Source organism: Pogoniulus pusillus, chromosome 31, assembly GCF_015220805.1.
Source record: "Pogoniulus pusillus isolate bPogPus1 chromosome 31, bPogPus1.pri, whole genome shotgun sequence".
Lineage (NCBI taxonomy): Eukaryota > Metazoa > Chordata > Aves > Piciformes > Lybiidae > Pogoniulus > Pogoniulus pusillus.
The window spans coordinates 202,389-219,220 of NC_087294.1; the positions used below are offsets into that span (position 1 = coordinate 202,389).

At 42.8% G+C, this 16,832-nt stretch overlaps 1 protein-coding gene across 1 annotated transcript in view; it reads left to right on the forward strand.

The window, feature by feature from the left end:
- Nucleotides 1-16,832, forward strand: part of HAAO (3-hydroxyanthranilate 3,4-dioxygenase) — a 60,815-nt gene that overhangs the window by 34,561 nt on the left and 9,422 nt on the right. The window lies entirely within an intron of this gene.

Consider the following 16,832-nt stretch of genomic DNA (forward strand, 5'->3'; position numbering starts at 1 on the left):
TTTGCCCGTGGACTTTGAGGCTGGAATCCTCCCAGCTTCAGGGAACAGGAGAATCTTCCCAGCTTCAGGGGGAAAGGACAGTCTCTGACCTTGTGCTCCTGGCTTCTTCTGGATGCTCTGTCCAGGAATTCTTAGGCAGGACCTTCAGGTGCAGAGGCAGGACGCTGTACGGTCCCAGCACAGTGTCACGCTGGCCACATAGGCCAATTGCGTGCAGACAATCCAGGGTCTGCTCCTAGTAACTCTGCAGCAGTGGAGCTTACCAGGCAGTAATAAGGCAGCGGGCGTGCAATAGGGTGCACAGCTGCCCAGGAGACTAAGCTCCATAGATAAAAGCAGGCAATACAGGATCTAGTCCTGGTAACACACTGTAGGGGTGTGCAGGTGTGCATGGCTGACTGGGAGACTGTGTCTCTGTGAAGTAGATGCACTGCGGGTGGGCACTGTGGTTAAACAGGCAGGCAGGCAAGCAGGCAATAAGCAGGATAATGAGAGCAAGTGAGCAAGCACTTTGTTTATCTGTGTACCTCTGTTTATCAAATGCGTGCCAAGATTAATGGCCTCTTGGCCACCAAAATGACCAATGAGCTTGGCAGTTAGCCACAAGCATACCATAATAGGCAAAAGCCACAGTCCTGGACCTCCCACATATGGGGCTAGCATGGGCCTAGCACCTGGTAAGCATGAGCTGGGCATGTGGGCTTATACAACCATCTTACACAACCAGGGGCCCTAGGCAGGCCAGATTTTATGGCACCAGGTTTGTTATGCCCCTTAGCATGTTTACCTCTTGTTTGGGCAGAAAAACATGTCCAGGCAAGACATATGTAAGCCTATTTTGTTCGTATGGGCTCTCCACGACACTTTGTTAGGAAATCTTTTGTGCTGAAGTCTTAAAATCCTGTTGGCCCACAACTCTACATGAACATCCAGCATGTTCATGATCCATTGCTATTGATTAATGTAAACTATATTCAAAATACCACTCCGCTATCTTAACTAGGCACAAAAGACAACACTAGGTGACCATTTCTGCCCCTGCAGGAACTGTTTCTGTGGACCATTTGCAATGTGTTTTTTTTTAAGTTAGTTGCAACCTGGTCATTTCTGATACAGGAACTCTCTGCTAGGGAGTCCCCATGACACTGCCAGAATCTACATCAACACAAGGCAGAGTATAAGTCAGTGTAAGCACAGCAGGAGCTGCCTATTAGATCTCCAGAACACCCTAAGATTTCCACCTGAAGGCTGCTTGCAGTAATTAGAGAAATGCTGTTGTGAGGGCCTCCTGTTCAGTCAATCCCATTACTCAATTTTTTTTTCTGTTGTTGTTTTGTTTGAAGTTGGCTGAAGTCAAGACTGACTGAGGGATATCTTACACCAACCAAAAAATTTATGGCTCAAAGTGAACTGCATGTACACACATGCACAGCTCTAATACCCATGTATTCTACTCTTACAACTACATGATAAACTACAATTACTTACTTAGTCGCAACCATAACTTAAATTCCGTAGCTTTTGCACAAGTTAAAGATAAATTTTAAAGCCCCACTCTAAGATCTTTTTTTAAACCAGTTGTCCTTAGTCTCTGTATTTATTCCTGAATGTCTTAAGTAAGGTGATTTTAATGAATTATCATAATACAGAAATTCTAGTGAAATATTATTTCCACATATATCCTATTTCTCAGCTCGGTAGCCACCATAAAAATGTTTGCCTGCTGTCTCATTCATTAATGGAACAAAGCTTTTACTCAAATCCTTAAATCAGTTAAATGTATTTTTTGCATGAATATCACCTTTCTTAGAAATAGTGGACTAAATCATCATCAAAATGAAAAGTTCATAGAAGAACCCTATGTATGGAATAGCAACCTTACAAGCCTTTGCAATTAGCAAATGGTAAGCCAGTCAGACATTGCAGCTGAACCACCTTTTGGCATTGGCTCTTTGACTGATAAGGAAATGTGCTTCTCCAAAGTGTACTCTATGTTTCTTGCAAAAAAAATTGTTGTTCACAAGATTTTACTTTATGTGCATATGAAAATACATTTGTTTTAATTTAGGCTTATTTTAATTTGAGCATGTGACTTTTTATTGATGGTTTGGGTGTTTTTGGTCTTGATACTTTCAGTAGAATCAGACTGGAAGCAAGATTATCTTAAGGTTTCTATTTCATCCCAATTTTATAGTCAAGAGGACAAGAGACAGTTCATACAGACAAACATCAATTTTAATGTACAGTGATGTCTGAATAGTGTTCATAATAGTATCCAGAACTTCAAAAGTTTATCCTGTCATGCTCAGTGAAGGAATCTAAGCTTCTTTTATGTGAAATTTGATGGAAAAGTGAAAATAAAGGACTTACCCTAATTTAGGCTTGTTTAAAATTTATCTTTAAGAACATTAATGTTGTGGGTAGTTGTTGCAGAGGGGGAATGAATTGATGTGAGATCATATTTTCCAAAATTATTATTGTTTATTAATTTTGATATTCAGAGCTCTCGCCACCCCGACCACTAATTTTAATAATATTTCAGTTCTTACACGGTCATGGAAACATTCTATGGATAATATCTAGAGCTAGTAATAACCAGCAAAATATATAAATATTAATTGAACTGGAAGAGAAGACTCCCGCGCTCAAATGCCGCTTGTGGTCAATATGCCACTTGCCCAGTAGATGGACTCAGGGAGCTCTTTCTGCTCTATGGCAGAAGGCAATGGAGAATTACAAAGAGGCATTTAAGCATTTACTCACAAATTATTATTACCCACTTGTGGGGCTTAGCCACAGTTCAGACAGTGCCCAAATGCTTTTCAGGGGACTCTGTCTTGTCAGACGTTGAGACTTAATTCTTCCCAGGATATTTTCTGGGGAAAGGACACAGACAATCTCTGACCTTGTCTCCTGACTTCTTCTGGACAATCTGTATATATGTCCACGACTTGTAAGCAGTACTTTTGAGGTGTAGAGGCGGATGTGGTGCAGTCTCAGCATGATGTCCCGCTGACCACACAGGCCGATCATGTGCAGGCATCCAGGGTCTGCTCCTGGTAATTCACGGCAGTGGAGGTTACCAGGCAAACAACAAGGCAGTGTGCAATAGCAGCAGGCAACAACAGAGCACAGCTGAACACAGCAGAGAAGCACAGTAAAGAGCAGGGAAGCAAAGCAGGGAAGCAAAGCACGATGTTTACCTGCGTATCAACTTTTATCAATGTGAGATGAGGTTAACTGCACTTTGGACACATAATAGCGAATCAGGATAGCAGTTAGCCAAACCATACCATATTAGGCAAAGCCATAGGCTCAGTTTTACCTAATTTGGGAAAAACATGGGCCTTGCACTAGGCAGGCACAAGCTAACTGTGTGTACCCTACACCACAGGACCCTGGGCAGGCCAGACTCAGTGGCTACAGGTTCTTTTGTGTCCGTTCTAGTGAACTGGAAATAACTGTATAAACATGTGTGCCCCTTTGTTGTAGGTAGATTAAAATAATTCTAAAGGTACTGTGGATGTTTTCCAAATAAATATGATGATTTGGGGAATAAGTTTCTTCTGCTATGAAGCTGTTTAGAAAATTACTGTCTTTTCTTTCATCTTTTAAGGACTTCAAATATGCCTACATAGATTGTTCCTTCTCTCCTATAGTATCAGTTCTTCTTGCTTTGAGTGCTTGTTTTAAAATAAACATTGTATGAGCATTTACATAAGGAGTGTTCCTTGAGAGAATTTCTTTTGCAAACAGCCACCAAGAGGTCTCCAGGACAGAACAGTACTCAAACTGATAAAAAGAGCCAAGCATTATAAACTGTTTAAACCCACTATAATTGTACAGTTCTCTGAGACACTTCCTCTGTAGCTTTTATCAACAGCTTGAATCCACTCCTTTTTCATATCATCATCATTGTCTGAGTTCTGGCAAAGGTGCTCCTTGTTTGTTTAGGGATTTTTTTTTATTTTAGTTGATGGTGGTGGCTGCTGTAGGTTGTTTGTGTGTATGTGTGCGTGTATGTGTTCGGGGTTTTCACTTGGATTTAGGTTTGCTTGGGTTTTTGCACTAAGTATCTTTTGATGAAATGTTATTCTTCTCCTCTGACATGTGAACATATATCATAGTATTTTAGATCTCTATTTTGAGTCTCACACTAGCTAAAAAAAATCAACCTTCCAATACAGCTATAGCATAATATGCCATATCTATAATTGATGGAGAAATTATGTAAGTACTTCTGATTACCTCCAAAGCAAGTGTGATCAATCTGTGAAAATTACGGGAAAAAATCAGACTTATTGCAGTGCAAAACCAGCCAATGGCCTTAAGAGTACTTTTTAGTGCTATCAAACAATAAAATATAGAATCTTCAGATTAGAACAAATCCAATGTAAAGATTTTCTTTTTCCTTCTGGTGTTTCTTCATTTCTTGGGAGGAGTTTGCTTTTCAAGTAAAACATGTTAAGTATTTAAGTTAAGTATTATAAAAATAAGATGCTGGGAAGGTGGCTAAAGGCACTGAGGCCATGCCAGGGTCCGAGCAGGCAGAAAAAAAGTTAAAATGGCCATGTGAAGCATCCCAGCTCAACTGCACTGTGGAAATGAGGCGCTTGGGGGAGATCAACTCAGCAGAACCTGCGCCTGGTGGGGTGCGAGTAGGTGCAAAACCCAAATGAGGCTGCAGCAGCAGCATGGCATCTGAGGGAGCAGACAGACCTGATGCATCCTCTGTTCTTAGCGGATTGAAATCTAGAGCCCACGGTAAAAACGCCTATTTTGTATTTATCCCCGTGAAATCCTTTTCATGGGACAACAAATATGGGAGCTTAGTGAAAGAGGGTGTGTGGGGACTGAGGTCTGGGCGCCATGTGCTTGTCTGCATGTGCTGTGCCAAGACTACACACTCTGGAGCTCTCAGTGAGCTTGTTCTAATACTCACATTTGATTCTCTAATCTGCTATGCAGATAAACCCATAAGGCCCCTGTAATTCACCCCCAACCTTTCCAGATCCTTTTCTAAATGAACGATCCTCTCCTTATAATACCAAATTTTTAACTTGTAGGACTGGATTTTGTCCTTGAACTTCCATAACTACGTCAGGATTATGGGAAGACTCAAGTAATCTTGCAGCAACTTTTTTCTGGGCTTTTCCCATTTCATTCAGCCCAGTCCAAGTTTGAGACTGTTAATTCATGACCCGCTTTGTGCAAAACTTTTTCAATTTATGTCGTTAATATTACAAAATTAATATTGGATATTAATTATTGCTATTAATTTTGTGTATTAATATCAAACATTACTTATTAATGTTCCAAATTGGGAAAATCCCATAAGATTCATTTGGATTTTTGGTTGACAGTAAGTAGTTGCGCACAGGGTATTTGTAAACACAGAATTAAACAGTTTAAACAATCAGAATTTGGAAAATAGGAATGTGGAAACAGGAGAAAATTCTAACTATGCTTATGGAGCCTTAGCATTAACTGTAGCATATGTACTCACAATACATTAATCCATAAGTAAGTTTCTGTACAAAGATGCTTCCAAAACCCATGATTATGATCCTGGGGGTAAAAATACAAAATATATTCCAGGCAGAGGGAAGGAGAACTGAGTTGCTGCAAGCACGTGGCTGCTGAGAACTATGCTTTCTGCAGGCAGGATGTAGCTGAATGATCCGCTAATGGGGCTAGAGATGCTGTGGGAAAGGCAGGTTTTCAAATTATTCCCCCATTAAAAATGCCTTTTGAAAATCAATCTGGCGAATAGGCACATGCATCACTTGTTTTAGGCAATAAATTCAAAGTTTTGTACCTCATGTGACTACACAGCCACTTTGAGGGCTGCAAAAGACACCTGACACATGGTGCTGGCTGCTAGCCCTGAGGGAAACTTTGCTGAAGCCATTCCCCATTGTTTAGTCTACTCATCAGCTCGACTCTTGGACCCTGACATGGGAGGAGGAGGGCAATGCCCAAAACCAGTCTGGCAGGATTTCTGCCCTGCCAGGACACACACACAGCTCAAATCTTGACTCTTGCCAGCTACACTGAAACTGCATTCAGTCTTCCAGCTACTTTAAATCAAATAATTTATGACGGAAAGTTATTTGAAATTAATTTCAGGTATAACATCACTGTGGTGGTTTGGATGTACCCCGACCCCCACACTTTAGTAATACCCAGACTAGACTCAGCCGGACTCTGGGAATATAAATGAAGCTATTTATTTACAGCAGCACAATATACAAGCAGATATTTGCAGTACATACAGTTATAGACAGAAATATACAAAGTAAAAGTAATACAGAAACACAACTCCCCTCCCAGAAACCTGAGTCCCCAGGAGGGGCTCTCAACCACCCCTGCACCTTCCCCCTGCCCCTCTCAACCTTACTCCAATCCTAAGGAAGAATAGAAGTTCAGCCAAGAGGTTAAGAAGCAAGGTGAGTGGCAGATGAGGTTAGGGAGATGTAGCTCAGTCCGAAGCCAACCAGAAAGTGAAGAAAAAAGTGTTGAAAGTGTTATCTAATGTTTACATTTCTTCTTCAGCGAGACGCTGAGGGAAGGAGACATCACCATTGTTTTCCTTTCATAGCCTATGATCTAGTTTTTCTCACCAAAACATTCTAGCTAGCTTCAAACTAGCACAATCCACCCCTGTCTACTTCACTCAGAGTATTGCTAAGAACTACCCGATCTAATCTAAACTAATATTTACACTAATGAATATTACAAGTTCAGTTCACACTTCATTCCAGCTATCTCAGATGTAGGTGATTCAAAAGCTCAGAACAGTTTGTCTTCTCACAGGTGAGAAGAGAACAGGGACTCCCAGGTGACGTTGGGTTCGTGCTCACATACTGTAGATTCTCTCGTAGACTCTTTCAGTGTTGGACGCCGATGGTACCTAGAACAGAAACTCCTAACAGCTTGTGTTATACACTCTGAATTTAGACTCTCTCAGCTAAGGTTACATTTCTCTGTGGAATGCACTGGATTTCACCATTCTCCTGCATTACCCAGTAGGTATGATCAGGACCTTCAGCAGACACCACCCCTCGGACAGGTTTCCCTTCGCCCGAAGGTGAAAATACCCAAACAGTTTTCCCTAACAGATTCTTTTCACCTACAACAGGAACTTTATCACCATCTACTGTTTGGACGAAGTCTGATTGTGCAGGTCCTGCTCTGTTTACTGAACCTCTGCTATTTACCAACCAGGTAGCTTGTGCTAAATGTTTGTCCCAGTTTTTCAGAGTTCCACCCCCCATGGCTTTTAGGGTGGCTTTCAGCAAACCATTGTAGTGCTCAATCTTCCCTGAAGCTGGTGCACAGTAGGGTATGTGATAGATCCACTCAATGCTGTGCTCTTTGGCCCAGTTTCTCACAAGATTGTTCTTGAAATGAGTGCCATTGTCTGACTCGATTCTCTCTAGAGTTCCATGTCTCCACAGGATCTGTCTCTCCAAGCCAAGAATGGTGTTAGGTGCAGTAGCATGTGGAACTGGATAGGTTTCCAGCCATCCAGTGCTGGCTTCTACCATTGTTAGCACATACTGCTTGCCAGAATGAGATCGAGGTAAAGTGATGTAGTCCATTTGCCAGACTTCACCATACTTGTACTTTGACCATCTCTCACCATACCATAAGGGCTTCATTCACTTATCCTGCTTAATAGCAGCACAAATGTCACAGTCATAGATGACTTGGGTGATAGCGTCCATGGACAAGTCAATTGACCTATCGCGTGCCCATCAGTATGTTGCGTCTCTGCCTTGATGTCCAGATGAATCATGGGCCCACCAAGCTAGGAATGGTTCACCTTGGTGTTTCCAATCAAGGTCAAGATCAGAGTTTCCGCCCCTGAGGCAAACGGTTGAACTGGTACTGGATTCCTCTCCAGGTGAATGCAAACTGAGGCCTGCACTCCTTTGCTATGGGAATAGAGAAGAAAGCATTAGCAATGTCTATGGTTCCATACCATTTAGCCTCCTTCGATTCCAGCTCGTACTGGAGTTCCAGCATGTCCGGCACAGCTGCACTCATGGGTGGAGTCACCTCGTTGAGGGCACGAAAATCAACTGTCAGTCTTCAGTCTCTGTTAGGCTTACACACAGGCCAGATGGGACTGTTGAAAGGTGAATGAGCTTTCTCTTTTACAGCCTGACTCTCCAGTTGACAAATCATCTGATGAATGGGCAACAAAGAGTCACGGTTAGTTCTGTACTGCCTGTGGTGAACAGTTTGAGTAGCAATTGGCACCTCCAGATCCTCTATGTCATGATGTCCCACAACTGCAGATTCATCTGAAAGTTCAGGTCTAATGGACAATTTCAATTTCCCATCCTCAGTCTCTACAGATGCTATTCCAAAAGCCCATTTGTGACCCTTAGGATCTTTGAAACAACCTTGTCTCAAAAAGTCAATTCCCAGAATGCAAGGTGCATAAGGACCAGTTACAATAGTATGCTGCTTCCACTCTTTACCAGTTAAACTGATTTCAGCCTGCAACTTAGTTAACTCTTGAGATCCACCAGTGATTCCAGAAATACTTATAGACTCTGTCCCTTTGCAGTTGGATGGCAAGAAAGTACACTGAGCTCCTGTGTCAACTAAAGCCCTGTATTGCTGAACTTTTGAACTGCCAGGCCACCTAATGAAAACATTCAAATAGATTTGGTTCTCTCCACTATCCCTTTCCTCCTCCTGGCTGGAGGCAGGGCACCCCTAATGCTGAACATGGCATGTGGGATGTACACAGTGATTGGTGTTGTTGTGAGAGAAATTGCAATTGTTGGAATAATTGCAGTTGCTCTGGGGAGCTGAAGAAGTGACAGCTACTTCTCTGGCATTGCTGCCTCTGTTTCTGCCACTCTGCAGTTCCCTGACTCTCTTTGAAAGAGCTGAAGTAGGTTGACCATCCCACTTGTTCATGTTCTCACCAAATTGGTCACTCAAAATTATCCACAATGATGCACGTGATTGCTGCTGTCTAGGTGGAATTTGTCTCCTCCTGGGCTGGAATTTCCTTGCAGGAGGTGGGCGTCTGTTCCTGATGGCAGAAACATGCACCCATTCAGATGATGCAGGGATGGTATCCTTTACCAGATTGGTAATGTTTCTAAGATCCTCCTTCAGTTCTTTCATGCTGTCTTTGATGCCATCCTTAATCTCTGTACCTAGAGTTTTTATGGCACAGATTATACCAGAATGTGCCAAACTGTCCTCTATCTGCCTGAGCTGGTCAGTGAATTCACCAACAGTGAAAGACTTTCCATTGTCACTCCTTGATAGAAACTTGCTGGCCAAGATGTTAGCATAGGATGAAGGAGCAAGCTTAATAAGCTTCTTCATGAGACCTGTTCCAAGAGGAATGTCATCAGGCTCATGTGTGCCATGATCTCCATAGAGCACTTCCTTCACAGCAAACTCCTTCAGAAGCTTAATTCCCTCCTCAATGGTGTTCCACTTCCTGGCAGCCCTTGGCAGATCATCTCAGGAAGGATATCTCATAGCCACAGCCAACAGAAGGCATGTCCACAAGCTAACCTTACCAAGAGGACTTGCTAGGTATTTGTCCACTCCACTCTCCTTGGTGAGTGGTCCCAGCTGCTTGGCAGACTTGTCTCCTACCTGCAGGGCATTGGCACCAATGCTACGGCATCTCACCAGCCAGCTTAGGATTGGCTCACCTGATTCCCTTGAGTATTCCTTTCTAACTTCCTTGACCTCTCTGAGTGGATCGCTGGATTCCTGGATGTCATCCTCCTCCTCTTCCTCTTGTTGATCTGGTTGTCCCTGGCCTAGAAACAGAACCTTCCTCATAGCACTCTTAAACTCCTTGGAACCATCCTCTTTCTTGGCAGCCAACCTCACAGCGCTCTTCTCATTTGAGTACTGCGATCTCAGCATGTTGGCCAGGTCTCGCAGACTAAATGCCTCCTCTTCCTCCTCTTGCTCACCAGAGGTCCCCTCTCTTACATCCTCCTTTGAGTCACACTTTGTCAAAAGATGTGTCTTGGCTTTTGCCTTAGCAAGTGCCAAAAAGGCCTGCACAGCAACAGACTTTGACATGTCTACTGGAGGGTTTGAATCATTGCGGGTCTGACCTGGGGTCTGTGAGTTCAGACCTGACTTAGAACTAACGGGATTCTGGTCTGCTGGTTGGGACTGGAGGTTTGGATTGGGACTGACTGGGCTACCGTTACCAGTATTATTAGTAGAGGGGACCTTCTGATTTTGAGTGTTTGCCTGTACTCCTGGGATGCCTGCCAATCCAGCTGCATTATCTTTGTTGTCATTGTTGTTAGGAACATTGGCAGTCTTCCCAGAATCTGGAGAAGGAGGTGTAGTAACTGGCTGGGGAGAAGGAGATTGAGAAATTGTCCCTGGCTGTGCCCCTGAATTTTGCTAGGAGGGAGATTGTTGTATTCCTTTGTTTTGATTTCCACTGGTACACTGTTTTTGAGACACTGAGCCATTTGCTTTCAAAACAGAAACTTTCCTAGTTCTTACAGGCACTGCATTTGAATTTTTCACACATAATGCCAGAATTAATATGAAAATTAAAACTATAAGACCCAGGATAACACATGAGAGAAGCATCACAATTTTACATGAGCAAAAACCTGAACAAATGTCTGGCATCTCAGTTCTGGGATGAATTACCCTCATGAGGGCTGTAGTTAAAGCAGTATTTTGATTGGATGTAATATTATTGGCAAATACCCCTGTAATGTTACTGGTAAGGTTTTCAGTGACATTAAAACCAGCATACCCAAGAATGAGATCACCCCAGGACCAGAAAATGGTTGTGACTTTAGCTTTAGCCATCATATAAGCTACATTAAGAAAGTAAGAAACAATTTGGGCTTTGATCCAATTGAATGCAAGAAAATAAAAATGAGAACACATAAGAGCCCCTACCAAGTACAATAACTGCTTTATTAGCTTCATTCTGATTCCCAGAGTTAATTAACAGTCACTCAAATGAATTTGCCCCACATTGGGTGCCAAATTAAAATATGTGGTGGTTTGGATGTACCCTGACCCCCCACACTTTAGTAATACCCAGACTAGACTCAGCTGGACTTTGGAAATATAAATGAAGCTATTTATTTACAGCAACACAATATACAAGCAGATATTTACAGTACATACAATTATGGACAGAAATATACAAAGTAAAAGTAATACAGAAACACAACTCCCCTCCCAGAAACCTGAGTCCCCAGGAGGGGCTCTCAACCACCCCTGCACCTTCCCCCTGCCCCTCTCAACCTTACTCCAATCCTAAGGAAGAATAGAGGTTCAGCCAAGAGGTTAAGAAGCAAGGTGAGTGGCAGTGAGGTTAGGGAGATGTAGCTCTGTCTGAAGCCAGCCAGAAAGTGAAGAAAAAAAATGGTGAAAGTGTTATCTAATGTTTACATTTCTTCTTCAGCAAGACTCTGAGGGAAGGAGACATCACCATTGTTTTCCTTTCATAGCCTATGATCTAGTTTTTCTCACCAAAATATTCTACCCTGCTTCAAACTATCACACATAAACACCACAGAAAAGGTATTTTATTGAATTCAGGGTTGTGATAACTGGTTTGCTCCACTGTGGTCAGTGTATGTAAAAACATATAGGAGAGAAAAGCTGTTAGTACAGATTATTAGTATTAATAATCACATGGAAATATTGGTAACAATATGAAAAAGTATTTATTAACACAAAATCTCAACATAAACTTATTTACAAGGTATAGATGCATGGTTGTGGTTATTGACACAGGGAACAGGCAATTTAAACAATTTATGCAAACCAGAAATGCAAATACTGATTTGAACTGGAAGGAGATTTGCAGCAGTAATGCTTCTTGCCCACTAGGGGATTTTATGGCCATTAAGCAAGACAGCTAACACAAGAACCTTTACAGAGATGTTTAAGGTTAGGTTTGATGGGTTTACTCATTGCTATACTGCTTTTGTAAGGGATACATCCCTTTGGCACATGGCAGGCAAACAGGTGATGTGGTTGGCTGACAAGTTGCAGCATGAGGCTTTCTCTGGTGCTCGAAATGGCTGCTGGTGTGCAGAGTGAGGGGCTCATGGGTCTGGAGCACCTCTTATCCCCACAGCTTTTGGCACAGCAGCTGTACAGTTTGCTATGAGAGGCTTTTTTAGATGCAACCTTGAGAATGTTGTTCTCTGGGCAAAACAAGGCAAGGCAAGGCTTACATTTAGGTCAGTATTAATAAACTTTCCTAAGACAATAATGACCAATGGCAGAAGAAAGTTTAAAGGTATAAACTAGATATGTTAACCTATGGAATCAACTTTGTCCAAACATGGCTAGAGGTACACACAGTCCCAGTGTATGCCACAAGGTCAAATCCACATGCAACATGTGCACTTGGTTTTCCTGGACCCAAGGACATGTCCAAGCATGTCTGAGCCATGCCCAGGTCACCAGACATTATAGACACCTAGCCCGTTGTCTGTTTTAGGGCATGTTTGAGGCTGTACTTGCAGGACAGCTGTAAAAGCCAGTACTAACTGTATTGGAAATTAATAATCTATTATGAATTATGAATAGTAACTTCTGTATGAAGATTAATTTTTATTATTAATATTTTTTAAACTGGGAAAATTCTCTGAGATGCTTTGTATTTTCAGTTGACAGGAAGTAGTTACACAGAATTAAACAGTTTAAACAAACAGAACTTGGAAAATAAGAACACGAAAACAGGGAAAACTCAAACTATGCTTATGGAGTCTTGGCATTACTCTAGCATATGTACTCATGATGCTTTTTGGTCCCTGAGCAAGTCTCTTGTACAAAGATGCTTTCAAGCTCACGATAATGATCCCAGAGTAAAATACAATATATATATAAAATGCAGTAGAGGAAGAAAAACTGAGTTGATGTTGCTGAGTTGCTAGTGCTAGCTGCGTACATGTGGCCGCCTTGATTCCCAGTTAAGGAGCCATGAATGGGGCAAGGCAGAAAGGCACAAAGCAGAAAGGCACAGTTTCTAAATGACTGCCTTTTAAACACTTCAATTTGAAAATCAAACTGGCCAATAGGCACTAGCACCATTGTTCTGGCCAATGAAGTCAAAGCTTCATGCCTTGTTTGATCACACAGGCACGCTGAGCAGCAGCAGCACAAGATGCCTGACATGTGGTGCTAAGCCCCTAGCCCTGAAGGCTTTGCCCATCTGACTCAACTTCCTGGACCCACAACAGGAAGAGAAGAGCAAGGGTTAAATCAGCCTGGCAGGATTTGTGCCCTGCCAGAGTATTATGTGGAAAACATAGAGTAAGTGGTTTCTATGAGCCTGATTCCACTTTGTGATGGTTGGGAGTTACTCAGCCCCCCCACTCTTAAGAAGATCACCCAGACTAGACTCAGCCAGATGAAAGATAAGAAATGAAGCTACAGCTTAGCACAGTATACAAGCATATATGTATGAATATGCATGGTTATATATAAGTTAAAGGTAATACAGAAACACAATACCCTTCCCAGAAATCAGAGTCTCCAGGAGGGCTTCCAACCCATTTCCCCCTTCCACCTCCCGCTTTCCCTCCCTTCAGAAATAAGCAGATCAACCCATGTATATCTCACATGACATATCTGGAGATCTGAGGTGACATGCCAAAATGATGTCAAGGAGGTTAGAGGAAAAAGGATCAGATCACATTAGAGTTAAGGCAGAGGTAGCCACAGAGACCAGACCACCAGAAAGAAGGCACAGCCCAAAGTGAGAGATGAGCAGTGTGTGAGAAGTCTTAACTATGTTTTGACTAATTGCATTTTTCACAGTATCACAGTATCACCAAGGTTGGAAGAGACCTCATAGATCATCAAGTCCAACCCTTTACCACAGAGCTCAAGGCTAGACCATGGCACCAAGTGCCACGTCCAATCCTGCCTTGAACAGCTCCAGGGACGGCGACTCCACCACCTCCCTGGGCAGCCCATTCCAGTAGTTTTCAGCAGAAGAATGGGTGATATAGGGCACATGTTTTTTTTTCTTCTCACAGCTAAGTATTTAATTTCTCTCAGTAAAATATTTCAGTTAGTCTCAAACCAGCACACATTTAGAATCATAGAATCACAAAATCATAGAATCAGTCAGAGCTGGAAGGAACCACCAGGATCATCCAATTCCAACCCCCCTGCCATGGGCAGGGACACTCTACCCTAGATCAGGCTGTCCACAGCCTCATCCAGCCTGGCCTTAAACACCTCCAGCCACGGGGCCTCAACCTCCTCCGTGGGCAACCCATTCCAGCCTCTCACCACTCTCATGTTGAAGAACTTCCTCCTCACCTCCAGTCTGAATCTACCCACCTTCAGCTTTACTCCATTTCCCCTAGTCCTGTCACTACGTGTCCCTAAGAAGTCCCTCCCCAGCTTTTTTGTAGCCCCCCTGCAGGTACTGGAAGGCCTATAACAAGAAATCAAGGAAGGAAATCTGACTACAAATCTCTCAGACAGATGAGATCTGTGGAAAAATCTCTTGCAGTGTTTGTATTGCTGTTGTATATGCACATTAATATATATACACATATATATATATATATATATAGATATGTTTACTACATCATTTTATGTTGTTCTGGCCTTTGGTCTTTCAAATTATCACAGTTTATTTTTCAATAATTTCATGATGTATAAAAGGAGAAACATTTCCAAAGTCACTTACATAGAGATATGTAAATGGTGACTCAACAAAGGATCAGAGATGCTACACCAGACTTTACCAATGCAAAGCTGGCCAGAAATAATGAAGAATATCCCAGCAAGGACTAAGTAGCCTATTGCATATTGTTTGGATGCATTTTCAACAACCACCAATGCACACCTAGTCTGACAAAAGCTTCAATGAAGCAACTCCATGAAGTTACACAAACAATACATGCATCACAGAACCAGAATCACAAAAATCACAGAAACTTAGAGGTTGGAAGAGACCTCCAGAAATCACCAAGTCCAACCCCCTTACCATGGCAGGATCACCTCAGGTAGTTTGCACAGGAACGCATCCAGATGGGTTTTGAAAGTCTCCAGAGAAGGAGAACACAACCTCTCTGGGCAGCCTGTTCTAGTGTTCCTTCACCCTCACTGTAAAGAAGTTTCTTCTCATGTTGAGACGAAACCTTCTGTGTTCCAGTTTGTAGCTGTTGCTGTTTGTCTTACTGCTACAGACCACTGAAAAGAGATTGGCCTAATTCACTTGACACCCGCCCCTCAGATATGTGTATACATTGATAAGATCTCCTCTCAATTTTCTCTTCTCCAGACTAAATAGCCCCAGATTTCTCAGTCTCTCTTCTTAGGGCTCAAGTCCCCCAGTCATCTTTGTGGCTCTCTGCTGGACTCTTTCCAGCATATGCTTGTCTCTCCTGAATTAGGAAGCCTGAAACTGGACACTGTCTTCTGGGTGTGGCCTCACTAAGGCAGAGTAGAGGAGGAGAAGAACCTCCCTAGACTTGCTGGACACACTTTTCTTGATGCACTCCAGGATGCCTTTGTCTCTCTTGGACACAAGGGCACAGTGCTGTCCCACGGAGAACTTGCTGTCCCCCAGGACTGCAAGGTCTTTCGCCATGGAGCTGCTTTCCAGCAGGGCAGCCTGAACCTGTACCAGTGCCTCATTTATTCCTCTCTAGATGCAGGACTTTGCACTTATCCTTATTGAACTTCATGTGGTTAGCCTTTGTCCAGCACTCCAGCCTGTCCAGAGCTTGTTGGATGGCTGCCTGATGGGGTGTCAGTCACCTCCCCCTCCCCGAGTTTTGCATCATCATCAATGTACATGGTTAACCCTCCAGGGGTAGTGACCTTGAACCTGACCCTAGGTGGTCTTGACCCCTCCCCAGGGGTGGGTCTGAACACTGCCAGGTGATTCATGGTTAGCTCACTCCCCCTTCCTGTTTGAAGGTCTATAAAAGCAGGGGGACTTCCTGTTCTCTCTCTCTGCACTCCCTGCCTCCCTGCTTACCAGCATCACCATCCTGTTCCTGGTTCTCTTTTTTTTTTATCATGTGGCCATCACCCACGAGGCAGACAAAGCCATTAGCATCAAAATCTGATTGTATTTACACATTTTGTATTTGTTTTCCCTTCCCTATACCTTTGTACCTTCCCTGCCTCAGATACCTTTTTAATTTATTGTTGTGATGGTTTGGGTGTTACCCACCCTCCACTCTTTGGAAATCACCCAGACTAGACTCATCCAGCTTTGAAAATTTGAATGAAGCTTGTATTTACAGCTAGCACAGTATACAAGCAGATAGTTACAGTACATACAATTATAGACAGAAATAGACAAGGGAAAAGGTAATACAGAAACACAACTCCCCTCCCAGAAACCTGAGTCCCCAGGAGGGGCTCCCAACTCCCCCTTCCACCTTCTCCCTCTGCCTCTCAACCTTACCCCTGTCCCAAGGAAGAATGGAGTTTTGACAAGCGGGTTAGGAAGCAATGTGGATTAATTAGAGAAAACGGCAGAGTGGCTAGAGAGAGAGAGGTGCAGCTCAGAGCTCCCCAGCAGGAGACGTGCCTTATCTATGTTTTGATTCTTATTCTTAAATCTTGCAGCAAGCCTATGAGTGAAGTAGACATCACCATTGTTTTCCTTCCACAGCCTGTTATCTAATTCTTCTCACCAAAACATTCTAGCTAGCTTCATACTAGCACAATTGTTACACTACTTTTCTTCTTTTTAACTTCCAAATCAGAGTGAGGTTATTTATTTGAGTGTGCTTACCTTTTCCTCTCTTTACATCTAATTTTCTTTCTTTTTGGGAAGGAAGGGGGAAAAGGCAAGG